Source organism: Rhincodon typus, chromosome 32 (genome assembly GCF_021869965.1).
Source record: "Rhincodon typus isolate 14 chromosome 32, sRhiTyp1.1, whole genome shotgun sequence".
In the NCBI taxonomy this organism is placed as follows: Eukaryota; Metazoa; Chordata; class Chondrichthyes; order Orectolobiformes; family Rhincodontidae; genus Rhincodon; species Rhincodon typus.
In genome coordinates this window covers 31,745,351-31,758,402 of record NC_063363.1, presented here as the reverse complement: position 1 = coordinate 31,758,402, position 13,052 = coordinate 31,745,351, and the positions used below count along the sequence as shown (strand labels likewise).

Sequence of the window (13,052 nt, the reverse complement as noted above, 5' to 3'; positions counted from 1 at the left end):
CTCCCCTGGTACAACAGTTGAAACAGGTACCAATACAGGGAAATCCAGCATCAATTTGTCTGACCAGCCCCTTCAACCGGACAAATACAAAGTTCTCACCCAAGGGCTCAATTTCTGCTCCACCATCAAAATGGACCCCACTGGTCTGCTGACAGACACAGAGCAATTCATCAGACAAATGAGGCTCCAGGAATTCTTCCACAAACCCCAAGACGTCAGCAGCAAACCCAATGAGACAACCAATGAACCGAAACAGCCGTCAGAGAGGCTCGTGGTACAGCGACCAAAGAAGAAAGAGTCGAATTGGAGCCCTCCAGAAGGCTGCTGCCCTAGCTTCGACATTAATGCATCTCCTGCAGGCTTCAGCATATACACCAGATTCATCAGCCACTCTCACAAGGTAGCGCAGAACGTCACCCAGGTACAAGGCAATGCCAGCCGTGCTCTCGAGACCAATCACTACATTGTCATCAAACCAGCAGATAAAAAGGAAGAGCCATTGTTGTACAGAATAGAATGGACTACTGCGAGGAAGTGTACTGTCAGCTGAACAACTAGGAAAACCACATACAACTACCTGCCGATCCAACCATAGAACAAACCCATCAACTGAACAGACTGGTCAAGACTTTTGATCCAGTCATTCAGAATACCCTACGCACTTTCATCCCACGTAGGTAACTTCTGCCTTCCAAAGATACAGAAAGCCAATACACCTGGACGTCCCATTGTATCAGGCAATGGGACCCAGTGTGAGAAACTCTCCGACTATGTCGAGGTCTTCTTGAAACCCACTGTAAAGGGAACCCCCAGCTCTGTTGCAACACTACAGATTGCTTATGGAAATTCGGCACCCACAGACCAGTCAAACCATGAACATTCCTCGTCACAATGGACGTTTTGGCAATCTACACCAGCATCCCTCATGACGGTGCCATCGCTGTGACAGCCTCAGTACTCAATATCACCAACTGCCAATTTCCAGACGCCATCCTACAACTCATTCACTTCATCCTCGACCACAACGTCTTCACCTTCAACAACGAGTTCTTCATCCAGACTCACGGAACAGCCGTGCAGACCAGATTTTCTCCCCAATATGCCAACATTTTCAGGCAAAGGTTTGAACAAGACTTCTTTGCTGCACAGAACCTTCAACCAACACTATACACCAGATACATTGATGACATTTTCTTCCTTTTGGACTCATGGTGAGGAATCACTGAAACAACTACATAGCAATATCAACAAGTTGCATCCCACCATCAGATTTACCAAGGACGAATCTTTCAGAATCAGTCTCATTCTCGAACACACGCATCTCCATCAAGGACAGACACCTCTGTACCTCACTCTACCGCAGGCCCACGGATAACCTCACGATGCTGCATTTCTCTAGCTTCCACCCTAAACATATTAAAACAGCCATCCCCTACTGACAAGCCCTGTGCATACATGGGATGTGTTTGGATGAGGAGGAACGAGACAGACACCTGAAGGTGTTGAAGAATGCCCTCCTAGAAACAGGATACGATGCTCAATTCATCGATCGCCAGTTCTGACCTGCCACAGCGAAAAACCGTAATGATCTCCTCAGAAGACAGACATGGGATATGTCCAATAGGGTACCCTTCGTCATCCAGTACTTCCCAGGAGTGGAGTAACTGCGCCATGTTCTTCGCAGTCTTCAACACATTGAAGACGATGAACATCTTGCCAAGATCTTTCTCATGCCTCCACTTCTCGCCTTCAAACAACAGCCAAAACCTTAAACAGACCATTGTTCACAGCAAACTACCCAGCCTTCAGTACAACAATCGACCACAACACTATACAACCCTGCCACGGCAATCTCTGCAAGACATGTCAGATCATCGACATGGGCACCACCATCACACGTGGGAACACCATCCACCATGTGCATGGCAGACACTCATGTAACTCGGCCAACACTGTCTGTCTGTCTCATACGCTGCAGGAAAGGATGCCCCGAGGCATGGTATATTAGTGAGACCATGCAGACACTATGACAATGGATGAATAGACACCGCGCAACAATCGGGATGTTCCCTCCCGGTGGGGGAACACTTCAATGGTCAAGAACATTTGGCCTCGGATCTTCGGGTAAATATCCTCCAAGGTGGCCTTTGAGATTCACAACAACGCAGAGTCACCGAGCAGAGGCTGGTAGCCAAGTTCTGTACCTATGGGGATGGCCTCAACCGGGATCTTGGGATCATGTCACACTACAGGTGACCCCACTACACTGTTCTGTATCTGTAAAATCTTCCTTACTGTCCTGTCTTGAAACCGTCACCTTGATAAATTGTTATGATCTCTCTACCTTAATTAGTTTGTACAATTTTGGATTACTTATTATTTTGGTTAGACCCTCGACATGCGACTGTTGTACCTATCATGTTATTCCAGTCAAATGAAAACCGAAAGAACTGCGGATGCTGTAAATCAGGAGCAAGAGCAGGGGTTGCAGGGGGTAGGGGTGGTGCTCAGAGAGTCTGGCAGCATCTTGCTTCGAAAAATCAGTTAACGTTTCGGGTCCGGTGACCCCTCTTCACAGATGTTGCCAGACCTGCTGGGCTTTTCCAGCAGCTTTCGTTTTTGTTCCATGTTATTCCAGTCATTTGGTTTGCCTTCAGCACCACCTTACATTTAATTTTTTTGTAATTATCTCTCTGCCTCATATAATCAGAGTATAGGTCATCACTTTGGTTGTTATTCAGCTACTGATACTTTAATCACACCGCTTCACATCCTTGGTCACCTGCAGAGACTTATTATTCACCAATCCACCCGTACCATTTGTAGGATCGCTCCACCCTTCATCGCTCTGTCAGTAAATTCTGTGTTCTGTGCACTTCCCTCTCACTTCACCTGATGATAGGCCCGTGCTCCAAAAGCTTGTGATGTCAAATAAACCTGTTGGAGTATAATCTGGTGTCATGTGACTTCTCACTTTGTCCACCCCAGTCCAACACTAGCACCTCCACATCATCGCCATCATGACTAAGACATTTACACAGGGCGTTCAACACGTAGAACTGAATACAGTCATGCAGACAGGGCAAAGTATGCCCTGATGTGTCTGATGATAGGAAGATAATACATTAAGATAACAGATAAATAGGATTAAACAATCAATCACTCATCAATTGGGACAGTCCATACCACCACAATCAAACTGATGAAGCTAAATTCAGGGCCAGTGTATGATAGAGTGAATAAAACTGTAACAAGCCAGGCAACTGGCCTGAGTAAATATATATAAACCCTGTATCAATCCCTGCTTAGAGATAGCAAGTCTAGAGAGCTCAACAAGGGCTGACTGGATGCTCGACTCTCTAGCGTATGTTAAATAAACCATTTGAATTCAAAACTCAACAGACGGCATTGATGTCTTTACTTGATCCCTACTACAAAAAGTGAAATCTATGCCAGGTCAGGCCACAATGACGTTTAAAGTAAAATTCAATCCCAAACTAAAATAATCCTTTAAACTAAAGCATAGTACTAAAATATTGTAATCTTATCAACCTCAGAAATGTAACAGCGCTTCTACCTTTTAATAGAGTTTGTTGAGATTTGAATAACAAAGTGCTTGACTGCATTTACTGAGTCAAACAAAGCATAATACCAAAGTTAGCCAAATCAACACACAGAGATGGAAAAGAATTTGTTCTTTCTCTGTCAGCTAAATTGAGGAGTGTGAATCTGGAATTTGTGAATCAAATTTGTAGGTACTTGGACAGGACTTAGCCAAAGCGACGGGTTCGGACCCTCTCAAGCCAAAATTGTGGGATGATGAGATCCAAGGCAGTAATGACAATTGTCACAATACGGTGGCTTTACAAGATGTGTTTTGTTTTAGTTTCTTTAAGAGAGAGAAAGAGATTAGGGGACAGGTGATGAGCAGGCTAGGAGATGAAGAACAAAATGTGAAACCTAAGGGTACGCTTCAACAATTCAGCAAGTAAAATTCACTCTTCCTAACAACCCCACTGGTGTGTGCATGCTAGGGAGACCAATCCCTCATGCATCCTCCTGCATAGATTCATCAAAACCTTTCTGTTTCCTCCTCTGAGTGAATCAGGCAGCAATCTTCAGCCCGTTACCAAGGCAACAATACAAGACAAGCCAAACAGTTGTGAAAATAGCCTCAGCGCAAGGTACACGAAGAGGAATATAGGAATTGCTGGACCAAAACAATCCATCTCGTTTCCCTGCTACCATCCTGGCAGTCACATTAAATTGGGAATAATGGATTCGATGATGAATAGGATCAATACTGTTGTAGTACATTGGCTGAACCCAGAGACTGACACTCATTGGAACATTTTTTAAACGGAAATTTCTATCAATAGCACAGGAAGCACCAGGCAGGACAGAGGTTAAACTGTTTGTGGAACATAGGAAATAGGAGCAGGAGTAGGCCATTGAGTACTTTAAGCCAATTCTCTGTCATTCATCTAGCTCATAGTCGTTTTTCTACCACAATGCCATTTCCCCACATTCCTTCTTTTTATTCATTTATTCATTCACAGGAAATGGACATCGCTGGCTGACCAGCATTTATTGCCAATCCCTAGTTGCCCTAAAGGTGGTAATGAGCTGCCTTCTTGAACGACTACAGTCCACTTGGTATAGAGAGACCCATGATGTCCTTAGGGAGGGAATTCCGGGATTTTTACTCAGTGACACTGAAGGAACGGCATTACATTTCCAAACGTGGATAGTGAGTTTCTAGGAGGGGAAGTTGGAAATGGTCATGTTTCCATCGACCTGTGGCCCTTGTCTTTCTAAATGATAGTTGTCCTGCATTTGGAAGGTTTTGCCAAGGAAGCTCTGGTTGTTGTTTTGTCCATGATACACAATGGGCTAATGACCGTCAGTGATGGAGAGAGTGTTTGTAGATGTAGTGCCAATCAAGAGGTTGCTTCAGGTTGGTCAATGATAACCTTCAGAATGTTGATCGTGGAGACTTGATTAATGGTGATGCCATTGAATGTCAATGATAACAGTTAGATTGTTTCTTATTGGAGATATTGGTGCCACTCAAATGGCAGGCAATGACTATGATTCTGCAACTTGTCAGCCCAGGATTGCCCAGGTCTTGCTAAATATGGATATGGACTGCTCCAGTATCTAATGAGTCAAGAATGATGCTGAACATTGTGCACTAGTGAACATCTCCACTTTTGACCTTATAATGGCCTGCACTGGAGGAGTGCGTTGAGCTGGGGCAGGTGGTGGGCAGCAAGTTCAAGGTGTTCATCAGCCTTCTGGGTGAAAAAAATATTATTCAATGCCAGAAATCCCAGAAATGCTGGCTCTAACTTTAAGGCGTTGTCTGGCTAATTCTAGAGAAAGCATTTCATCCTGTACTCTGAAATTTATACATGATAGAACACATGTTTCCTTTTCCACAAAAGGTGACCTTATTGAAACGTACAAGATACTAAGAGGGCTTGACGGGGTAGACGAGGAGAGGTGGTTTCCTCTGGTGGGAGAGTTGAGGACCAGACAGCATCATCCCAGAGTAAAAGGCAGCTGATTTAAGACAGAGGATATTGAATCTGTGGAATTTTTTTTGAACCACAGAGGGCTGTTCTGGCTGGCGTTAACTAAATGCAAGGTTGGATACTGATTGGCCATCAGTGAGGGAATCAAGGGTTATGGGATAAGACAGGAAAGTAAAGTTGAGGATTATCAGATCAGTCAAGATTTCATTAAATAATGGAGCAGACTTGATTGGCAAAATTGCCCATTTTTGCTTCTTCATCTTACCGTCTGTGGGTCTATGTCAGCTAGAAAATTATCATGTCATTATAAAGCAAGAATAATATTCAATTCAAGATATTTTGTTAATGAGTTTAAATTCCACTACTTACTGCCGTGAGACTTGAGCCCATGTTCCCCAAAGCCTCAGCCTGAGCATCTACATCACTAATCCAATGACATTACCACTACGGCACCATCTCACCCTGTTAATATAAATCATGAACATCAGTGGTCACAGCTTTGATTCTCTTGAAAGGCCGCGTCCTACCATGTACCACTCTGAACGGGTATTCATTACTCCTTCCGTCCTGAAATAATCTTGCTATCCATTTGGTCTATTTCCAAGTGGGAGTATGGCAGGGATCAGCACTTGGCCCCTAGTTGTTCGTCATGAAAATTAACAATGTGGATGAGGGGACTAAACGTAATGTCTCCAAGTTTGCAGGGTGGGAGGGTGAGTTATGAGGAGGAAGATGCAGAGATGCTTCAGTGTGATTTGGCCAGGGAAGTGAGTGGGCAAATACATGGCAGATGAAGTATAACGTGGAGAAATGTGAAGTTATCCACTTTGGTAGCAAAAGCAGAAGGTAGATTATTATCTGAATGGAAACAGATTGGATAAAGGGGGAGATGCAATGAGGCCTGGAATGTCCTTGTACAATACTTGCTGAAAGAAAGCAAATGACATGGTAGCCTTTGCAGTGCAAGAATTCAAGTACAGGAATAAAAATGTCTTACTGTAATTGTACAGGGCCTTGGTGAGACAACTGGAGTAGTGTGTGCAGTTTTGGTCTCTTTATCTTTGGAGGGAGCACAACAAAGGTTTACTAGACTGATTCCTGGGATAGCAGGACTGACGCACGAGAGGTTTATAAAGTCATGAAGGGCATGGATAGGGTGAATAGCTAGAGGTGCCAAAGCTAGAGGGGATAAGTTTAAGGTGAGAGGGGAAAGATTTAAAAGGGACCCAAGAGGCAACTTTTTCACACAGAGGGTGATGCATGTGTGGAATAAGCTGCCAGAGGAAGTGGTGGAGGCTGGTACAATTACAACATTTAAAAGGCATCTGGATGAGTACATGAATAGGAAGGGTTTAAGAGGGATATGGGCCAAATACTAGCAAATGGGACTGTATTAATCTAGGATATCTGGTCGGCATGGACGAGTTGAACCAAAGGGTCTGTTTCCATGCTGTACAGCTCCATGACTCTATGTATTCACTGGAGTTTAGAAGAATTAGGGAAATGCTCATGGAAACCTATAAAATTCCAACAGGATTAGACAAACTAAACACAGGAAGAATGTTCCTTATGTCCAGGGTATCCAGAGCTAGGTGTCACAGGCTAAGGATAGGAGATAGGCCATTTAGGACTGAGATGAGGAAAAATTTCTTCACCCAGAGAGTAGTGAGCCTATGGAATTCTTGGCAACCAAAACTAGTTTGGGCCAAAACATGGAATGTTTTCAAGAATGAGTTACATATAGTTCTAAGGGCTAAAGGGACCAAAGAATAGGAGAGAAAGCAGGAACAGGGAACCGAGTTGTAGGATCAGCCATGATCATATTGAAAGGCAGACCAGCTTGAAGGGCCAAATAGCCCATATCCTATACATAGTGTCCATGCTTTAAACTTGTGCAATAGATTGTAATAGCCGGATCAAATGAGATTTAAGCACAGAGGAATGTTTTTTAAACTGACAAAGAATAAATAAAACCTACCAGTTCAGTCTCAGGCTGAAAATTTCTTCCTTGTGGGTAAAAAGAAATGTCAAGCCTGCTGACAAGTGAGATAAGGAAGATGGGCATAGTGTGCCTGGCTGAGACAAATATAGTTTAACAGACAAGGTGCTACAAACTAACAGAGGGAAACACAGATCAAATTGCGTGTTATGCATAACATTAAATTTATCTGCAAACAGAAAACAGCTTCAGCAGCTACAGAATATTAAAGGAATAGAATTGGAAGAGAATATGTACTTACATAATTAATTTAGTATGTATTAATATTAATATTTGAGCAAATATTTAGTTATTTAGTTAATGGAGTGAGTAAAGAATTACACAGGAAGGATAACAAAGTTTGGAACTGGAGGAACACAGCAGGCCAGGCAGCATCAGAAGAGCAGGGAAGCTGACATTTCGGGTCGGGACCCTTCTTCACTTTTACTGTACGACATTAACTAAAAACCGAGGCCACAAGAGGGGCTAGAAAAATGTAAACTTTTTTTTTGTAATTGCATCCCGAGAAAGGCAGTGTGGTATTTTCCCAGACAGCCACTCCTCATTCCCTGGGGTATTTGTCATTTCTACCACTACATGGTACTGGCTAACGGTTGCTCCATGTCGTTTAGCAGCAAACGATCCTCTTCTTGTCTTCGGCTTGATTTGGGCCTATCTAGTGATTAGCGTTAGAGGATACACCACTGTAGATTATCTGCAGGAGAGGCATTCTTCATATATACCAAGGGGTCTTTTGCATGATAGTAATTAGTACAACAACATTAATTGTGAGGACCTTGAGGAGCTTGTACAGATAAACCTGCTCCCTCCAAAAGCTTAACTATAACTCCCCTTCACTTCCCATGCTGGTTGTGACTGGAGTAGAAAGGGTAAAGCTAGTGTAATACAGATATAGACCCTTTTAGAACCTTACACAAAAGAGAGCTTAAGTATTTAACTCCCTAACCCACTGAAAAATCCAGAGAATGGGCATTTCTCTGATGCTCCAATCTCTGAAGTTTTCAAATTACGTGTTAACATAACAACAACTCTTACCTTAAAAAAGAACTCTTATATTTAACACACTGTAGACATCCTTCTCAAAGTCATTCACAGGAGCATTACCAAGCAATGATCGACAGTGAACTTGATTAAGGACGAATGAACAATCAATTAATCAAAGAGGCAGATGATGCAGAAAGGCTTTATAAGAGGGAGTCGGAGTTTAAGGCCTTAGTAGCAAAAGGCACAGTTTCCATGGTATAGTAATTACAGCAAAGGATATGACAGAAGCTCGATATTGAAAGCAGCAATGAAACATCTGGCTCATCAGGAACTGCTACCTAACTTTAACATTAATCCCGGTCACATTTGCTGCAATATAGCACTCACTTCTCCAAAAAAAAAAAAAAAAAAAAAAAACATGCTTCCACTTTCTCATATCTCTGTTTGACTTGCTATGGTTTTTGCAACTGGCCTAGTAAACAGAAATCACTGGACCCTTCTCCATTCTGCCACCTTAAGCCGATGATATATCTCTGGAACTCATTGCCTGATAGCTGTTTCTCAGGGAAACCATTTATAATGGCATCTGCATAAATGGTGCTTTAAGTAGCACCATTTTAAGTCTGTATTCACACTTTATAATAAATGAACAAACAATTAATGAGCCTAACTGTGGTCCAATTCATATATTCTCTTCGACTTTTAAGTTCACTTCAAAGCTTATCCTGCTTTGAACAAAGTGCTGGAGAAACTCAGCAGGTTTGCTAGCCTCTGTGGAAAGGGAAACAGAGTCAACAGTGAGTCCAGGATAATTATTCTTCAGAGCCATATTGGACTTGAAATGATACTGAACCATTAACCATTCTGTAATGATACCATTGCCGACTGTCAGGAAAGAACTCTAACATTCAGTATAAGACATAACAAGGTGTAGAGCTGGATGAACACAGCAGGCGAAGCAGCATCACAGGAGCAGGAAAGCTGACGTTTCGGGTCTGGACCCTTCTTCAGATTCTCCAGCATCTGCAGTCCCCACTACCTCTCTAACATTCAGTATTGTACCTTAGAGGAGGAAACTGCCCCTGTCCTTATCTGGTCTGGCCTACAAATACACAGCAATGTAGTTTACACTTAACTGCCCTCTGGGCAATTAGGAATGGGCTATAAATGCTAGTCTAGCCAGTAACTTCCACATCTCAACGATTTTTAAAAGAAGGACCTGGACGTACTTACACAAACCACAGGAGCTCACTGGAGACAAAGGCCCCTTCAGGTAAGCTCGTGCTCTTTTGAAGTCGACCTTACATTGACTGTCCTACATCTCTGTAACAACAGTTTAGAAATTTAGATTGCTGGACATTGGGGGTCCCTTAACAACTGAACTGAATTTTCCTCGAATTTACTGTACAACACGGGATTACGTTTCACAGCTTTTACAGCAATAATCAACTTCTCAAAATTCCAGCATGGAAGAATAAAGGGAAGGAACAGAAAACGCAAGAGGTCACAAATCCCATTGACCTAACAACAACAATTTTATCAGGTGTCAAATACACCTTATTATCAGAGAGCTGTTTTCAAAAATAAGTACTTACTCTTGGAAAGAACAGTGAACTAACCCTCAAATGAAGGTGGGTAAGGGGACAACGGTTAACTGGATTCATGAGTGATCATCCCATGGCCATTGGCCAACAGGGTTCAGGCAATGGACTGCCACAGCACAAGCAATCTGCCTCCTACAAATGTGTCACAACAATATGGGCTCAGGCAGAGGGGAGGTCTCATCAAACAGACCTTGTAGGCAGCAGTTCTCGTCAGGCAGCTCCCTTGAGAGCAGCCTTCATCCAGCATTGCTCATTCGGCAGAGGGAAGACAGACCAGAAGGACAGGAGGAAGGATTTGGCTAGAGAGCACGATGCTGCTCCCACTTCTTTAACAAATAATTGCATGCCAGCAGCAGTTGCATACTTTCTTTATCTAATTAAAGACTGCATCATATCTAAACCGCTGCTGATTAGCAAACTCAATAAATAACAGAAAATTACTCACAAATCATTATCTGTGATCACGAACACATTAAAATCAAAAAGATATTGCAAAACCCTGTTGTAACCTTGGCTGTTACACCAAGTGTAACATTTTCTTATCCATTTGATTCAAAGTGCCTGGGCTAAACTGTGAGGTCTTCTGTCTCGCATGTCTCCACAGAGAGTGGTTCACGTTTGAAATGAACTTCCAGAGGAAGTGGTGGATGCAGTACAGTTACAACGTTTAAAAGGCACTTAGAGAAGTACATAATAAAGAAATATTTGGAGGGGTATACGCCCAGCGCAGGCAGATTGGACTAACCTGGTTTGGGATTATGGTCGACATGGACTGGTTGGACCAAAAGGTCTGTTTCCATGCTTTATGACTCTGGGACTCCATGTCCTTGGTCTCTAGCCAAAAATCAACTTTAAAGAGCGCAGACAGACAAAAACTGTGAATATTATTACTTCGGATAGGCAATGAATTCTTTGTTGAATGCATTAATCTGTGGCCTCCAACTCCACTCGTTGTGGCCTTTATTATTCAGATCCCTGTGATATTTTACACAAAGATTACAGTTACAGTACATCAAATTCAGTTACCCAAAAGTTAGCTATATCTGATGTGCTGGTAAGCCCATGTAATGAGTCATAATGAAAGCATAATGGAATGTTGTATTTTATTGCCATATAAAAGTTAGGCGTGGTTTTCTACAGTTGCTAAAAGTATTGGTAAACATCTCATGGTTCTGATATTTTTCCTCTGAAATCCAGCCCAGACCTCACCTCAAAGCGATAACAAGGTGTAGAGCTGAATGAACACAGTAGGCCAAGCAGCATCAGACAAGCAGGAAGGCTGACGTTTCGGACCTAGACCCTCACCTCAAAAGATGCTGGTTTTGAGACATGCTGCCTCTAATACATTAACATTTCTTAATTTCACACATTTTCTGCGTAAATCTCAGTCCCACTTATGTAACATTTTCCCAGTCACACTTTGATTTCTTCTTCCCCCAATCCAACCTGTTCAGAGAAGTTACCTCGCAACTCTTGGAGCAGGTGAGACTTGAACCCAGGCCTCCTAGCCTTCCATCTATTATCTCCATCTATATTTCCCACTGCCTCAGAAAGGCAGCCATCAAAGACCCCTCCCACCCTGGTAATAATCTCTTCCAACCTCTCCCGTCAGACAGAAGACATAAACACACACATACCAACAGATTCAAGAACATCACCTTTCCTGTTGTTATTAGACTTCTGCATGGATCTCAAAAATTTCAAATTTAATGTTGATCTCACTCTTTGTGCGCCTTCTTTGCAGCTGTAACATTGCATTCCTCACTCTGTTCTCATACCCCAATGCACTTTGTATGGTATGATCTACCTGTACTGCACGCAAAACAACACTTCTCACTGTATCTAGGTATGTGACAATAATAAAATCAAATCAAAAACCCACTTCACCTGGGCACGTTTGAAGACCCACCTCATCTTCACATGCCCCTTCCCCAATTCCCAGTGTATTGCTAACCACACAACTTCACTTTCTAGCATCCCACTAGGTACATGGAGTAAAAAGGAATAACCCTTTTGCATTGAGTACAGCTGCTGAGCATCTGTGAAAAAGGAGCTGTGTCATTGCGACACTAGATCACAGGGAACTGAAGCCTCAGTCTGTTGGGTTCCGTACAAGATGCCTTCTCTTTCCATCCTCTGTATATAGCCATGTCGAATAAAACCTGTTGCTCCCTACACATCAAGGTTGTGAACTCACATTACCACAACATACACTCAACATCTCCTGCAAGGTGCACAAACTCACCATGTACAATTCTACTTCACCTTCTGCCTCATCTCATGCTTTAACAAATCTTCAATTTTTCCCATCAGCTGTGAAGGATTGTGACCCCTCGCCCCACCACACCCCTAACAACCCTCTGGATCTTTCCTCCCTTTTTGATTCCCTCTGATCACATTCCCTTCTTCCAGTCTCTTTCCCTAATCTCCCCCCCAACCATTGAAATTTCACTAGCAACTCTAACCTTTTCTCCAACCCTGAATGATCAGTCCTCAACAAAGGTTTCATCTTCAACTCCTGATGCCCTCTCTTTAATAATTTACAGTTTGACACAACACTTCCTTCATCATTCACCTCCTCAACCAGTTCTTCGATGAGGAGCTTCTGCTCAACCCTCCCCTCCCCGACCCCTGCCCCACCTCCACTGACACGGCAGATCCTTTCACTCATCTTCCAGATTCTCCTTTCAATTGCATCCTTCCTTCTGGTCTCTTATTCTCTCAATCAGCAATTCTGATTGGCCATCTCCATATCCCTGCTGCCCTCATTCACTCTAACTTGTTGTCCTCTGAATTTACAGTACTATGTTTCTGACATCTTAGATCTCCTCTCTCTCTCTCTCACTGTCTGATCTTGGCATCCTACACTGTTCAACATGAGCTCGAGGAGCAACATCTCACCTTTGCAAACTCAACATGGAGTTCAAT

General features: G+C 42.9%; 1 long non-coding RNA gene across 1 annotated transcript in view; it reads right to left on the bottom strand.

The window, feature by feature from the left end:
* The window catches only part of LOC125486726, a 123,989-nt gene that overhangs the window by 32,330 nt on the left and 78,607 nt on the right, over positions 1–13,052 (bottom strand). The gene's annotated exons all lie outside the window — the stretch shown is intronic.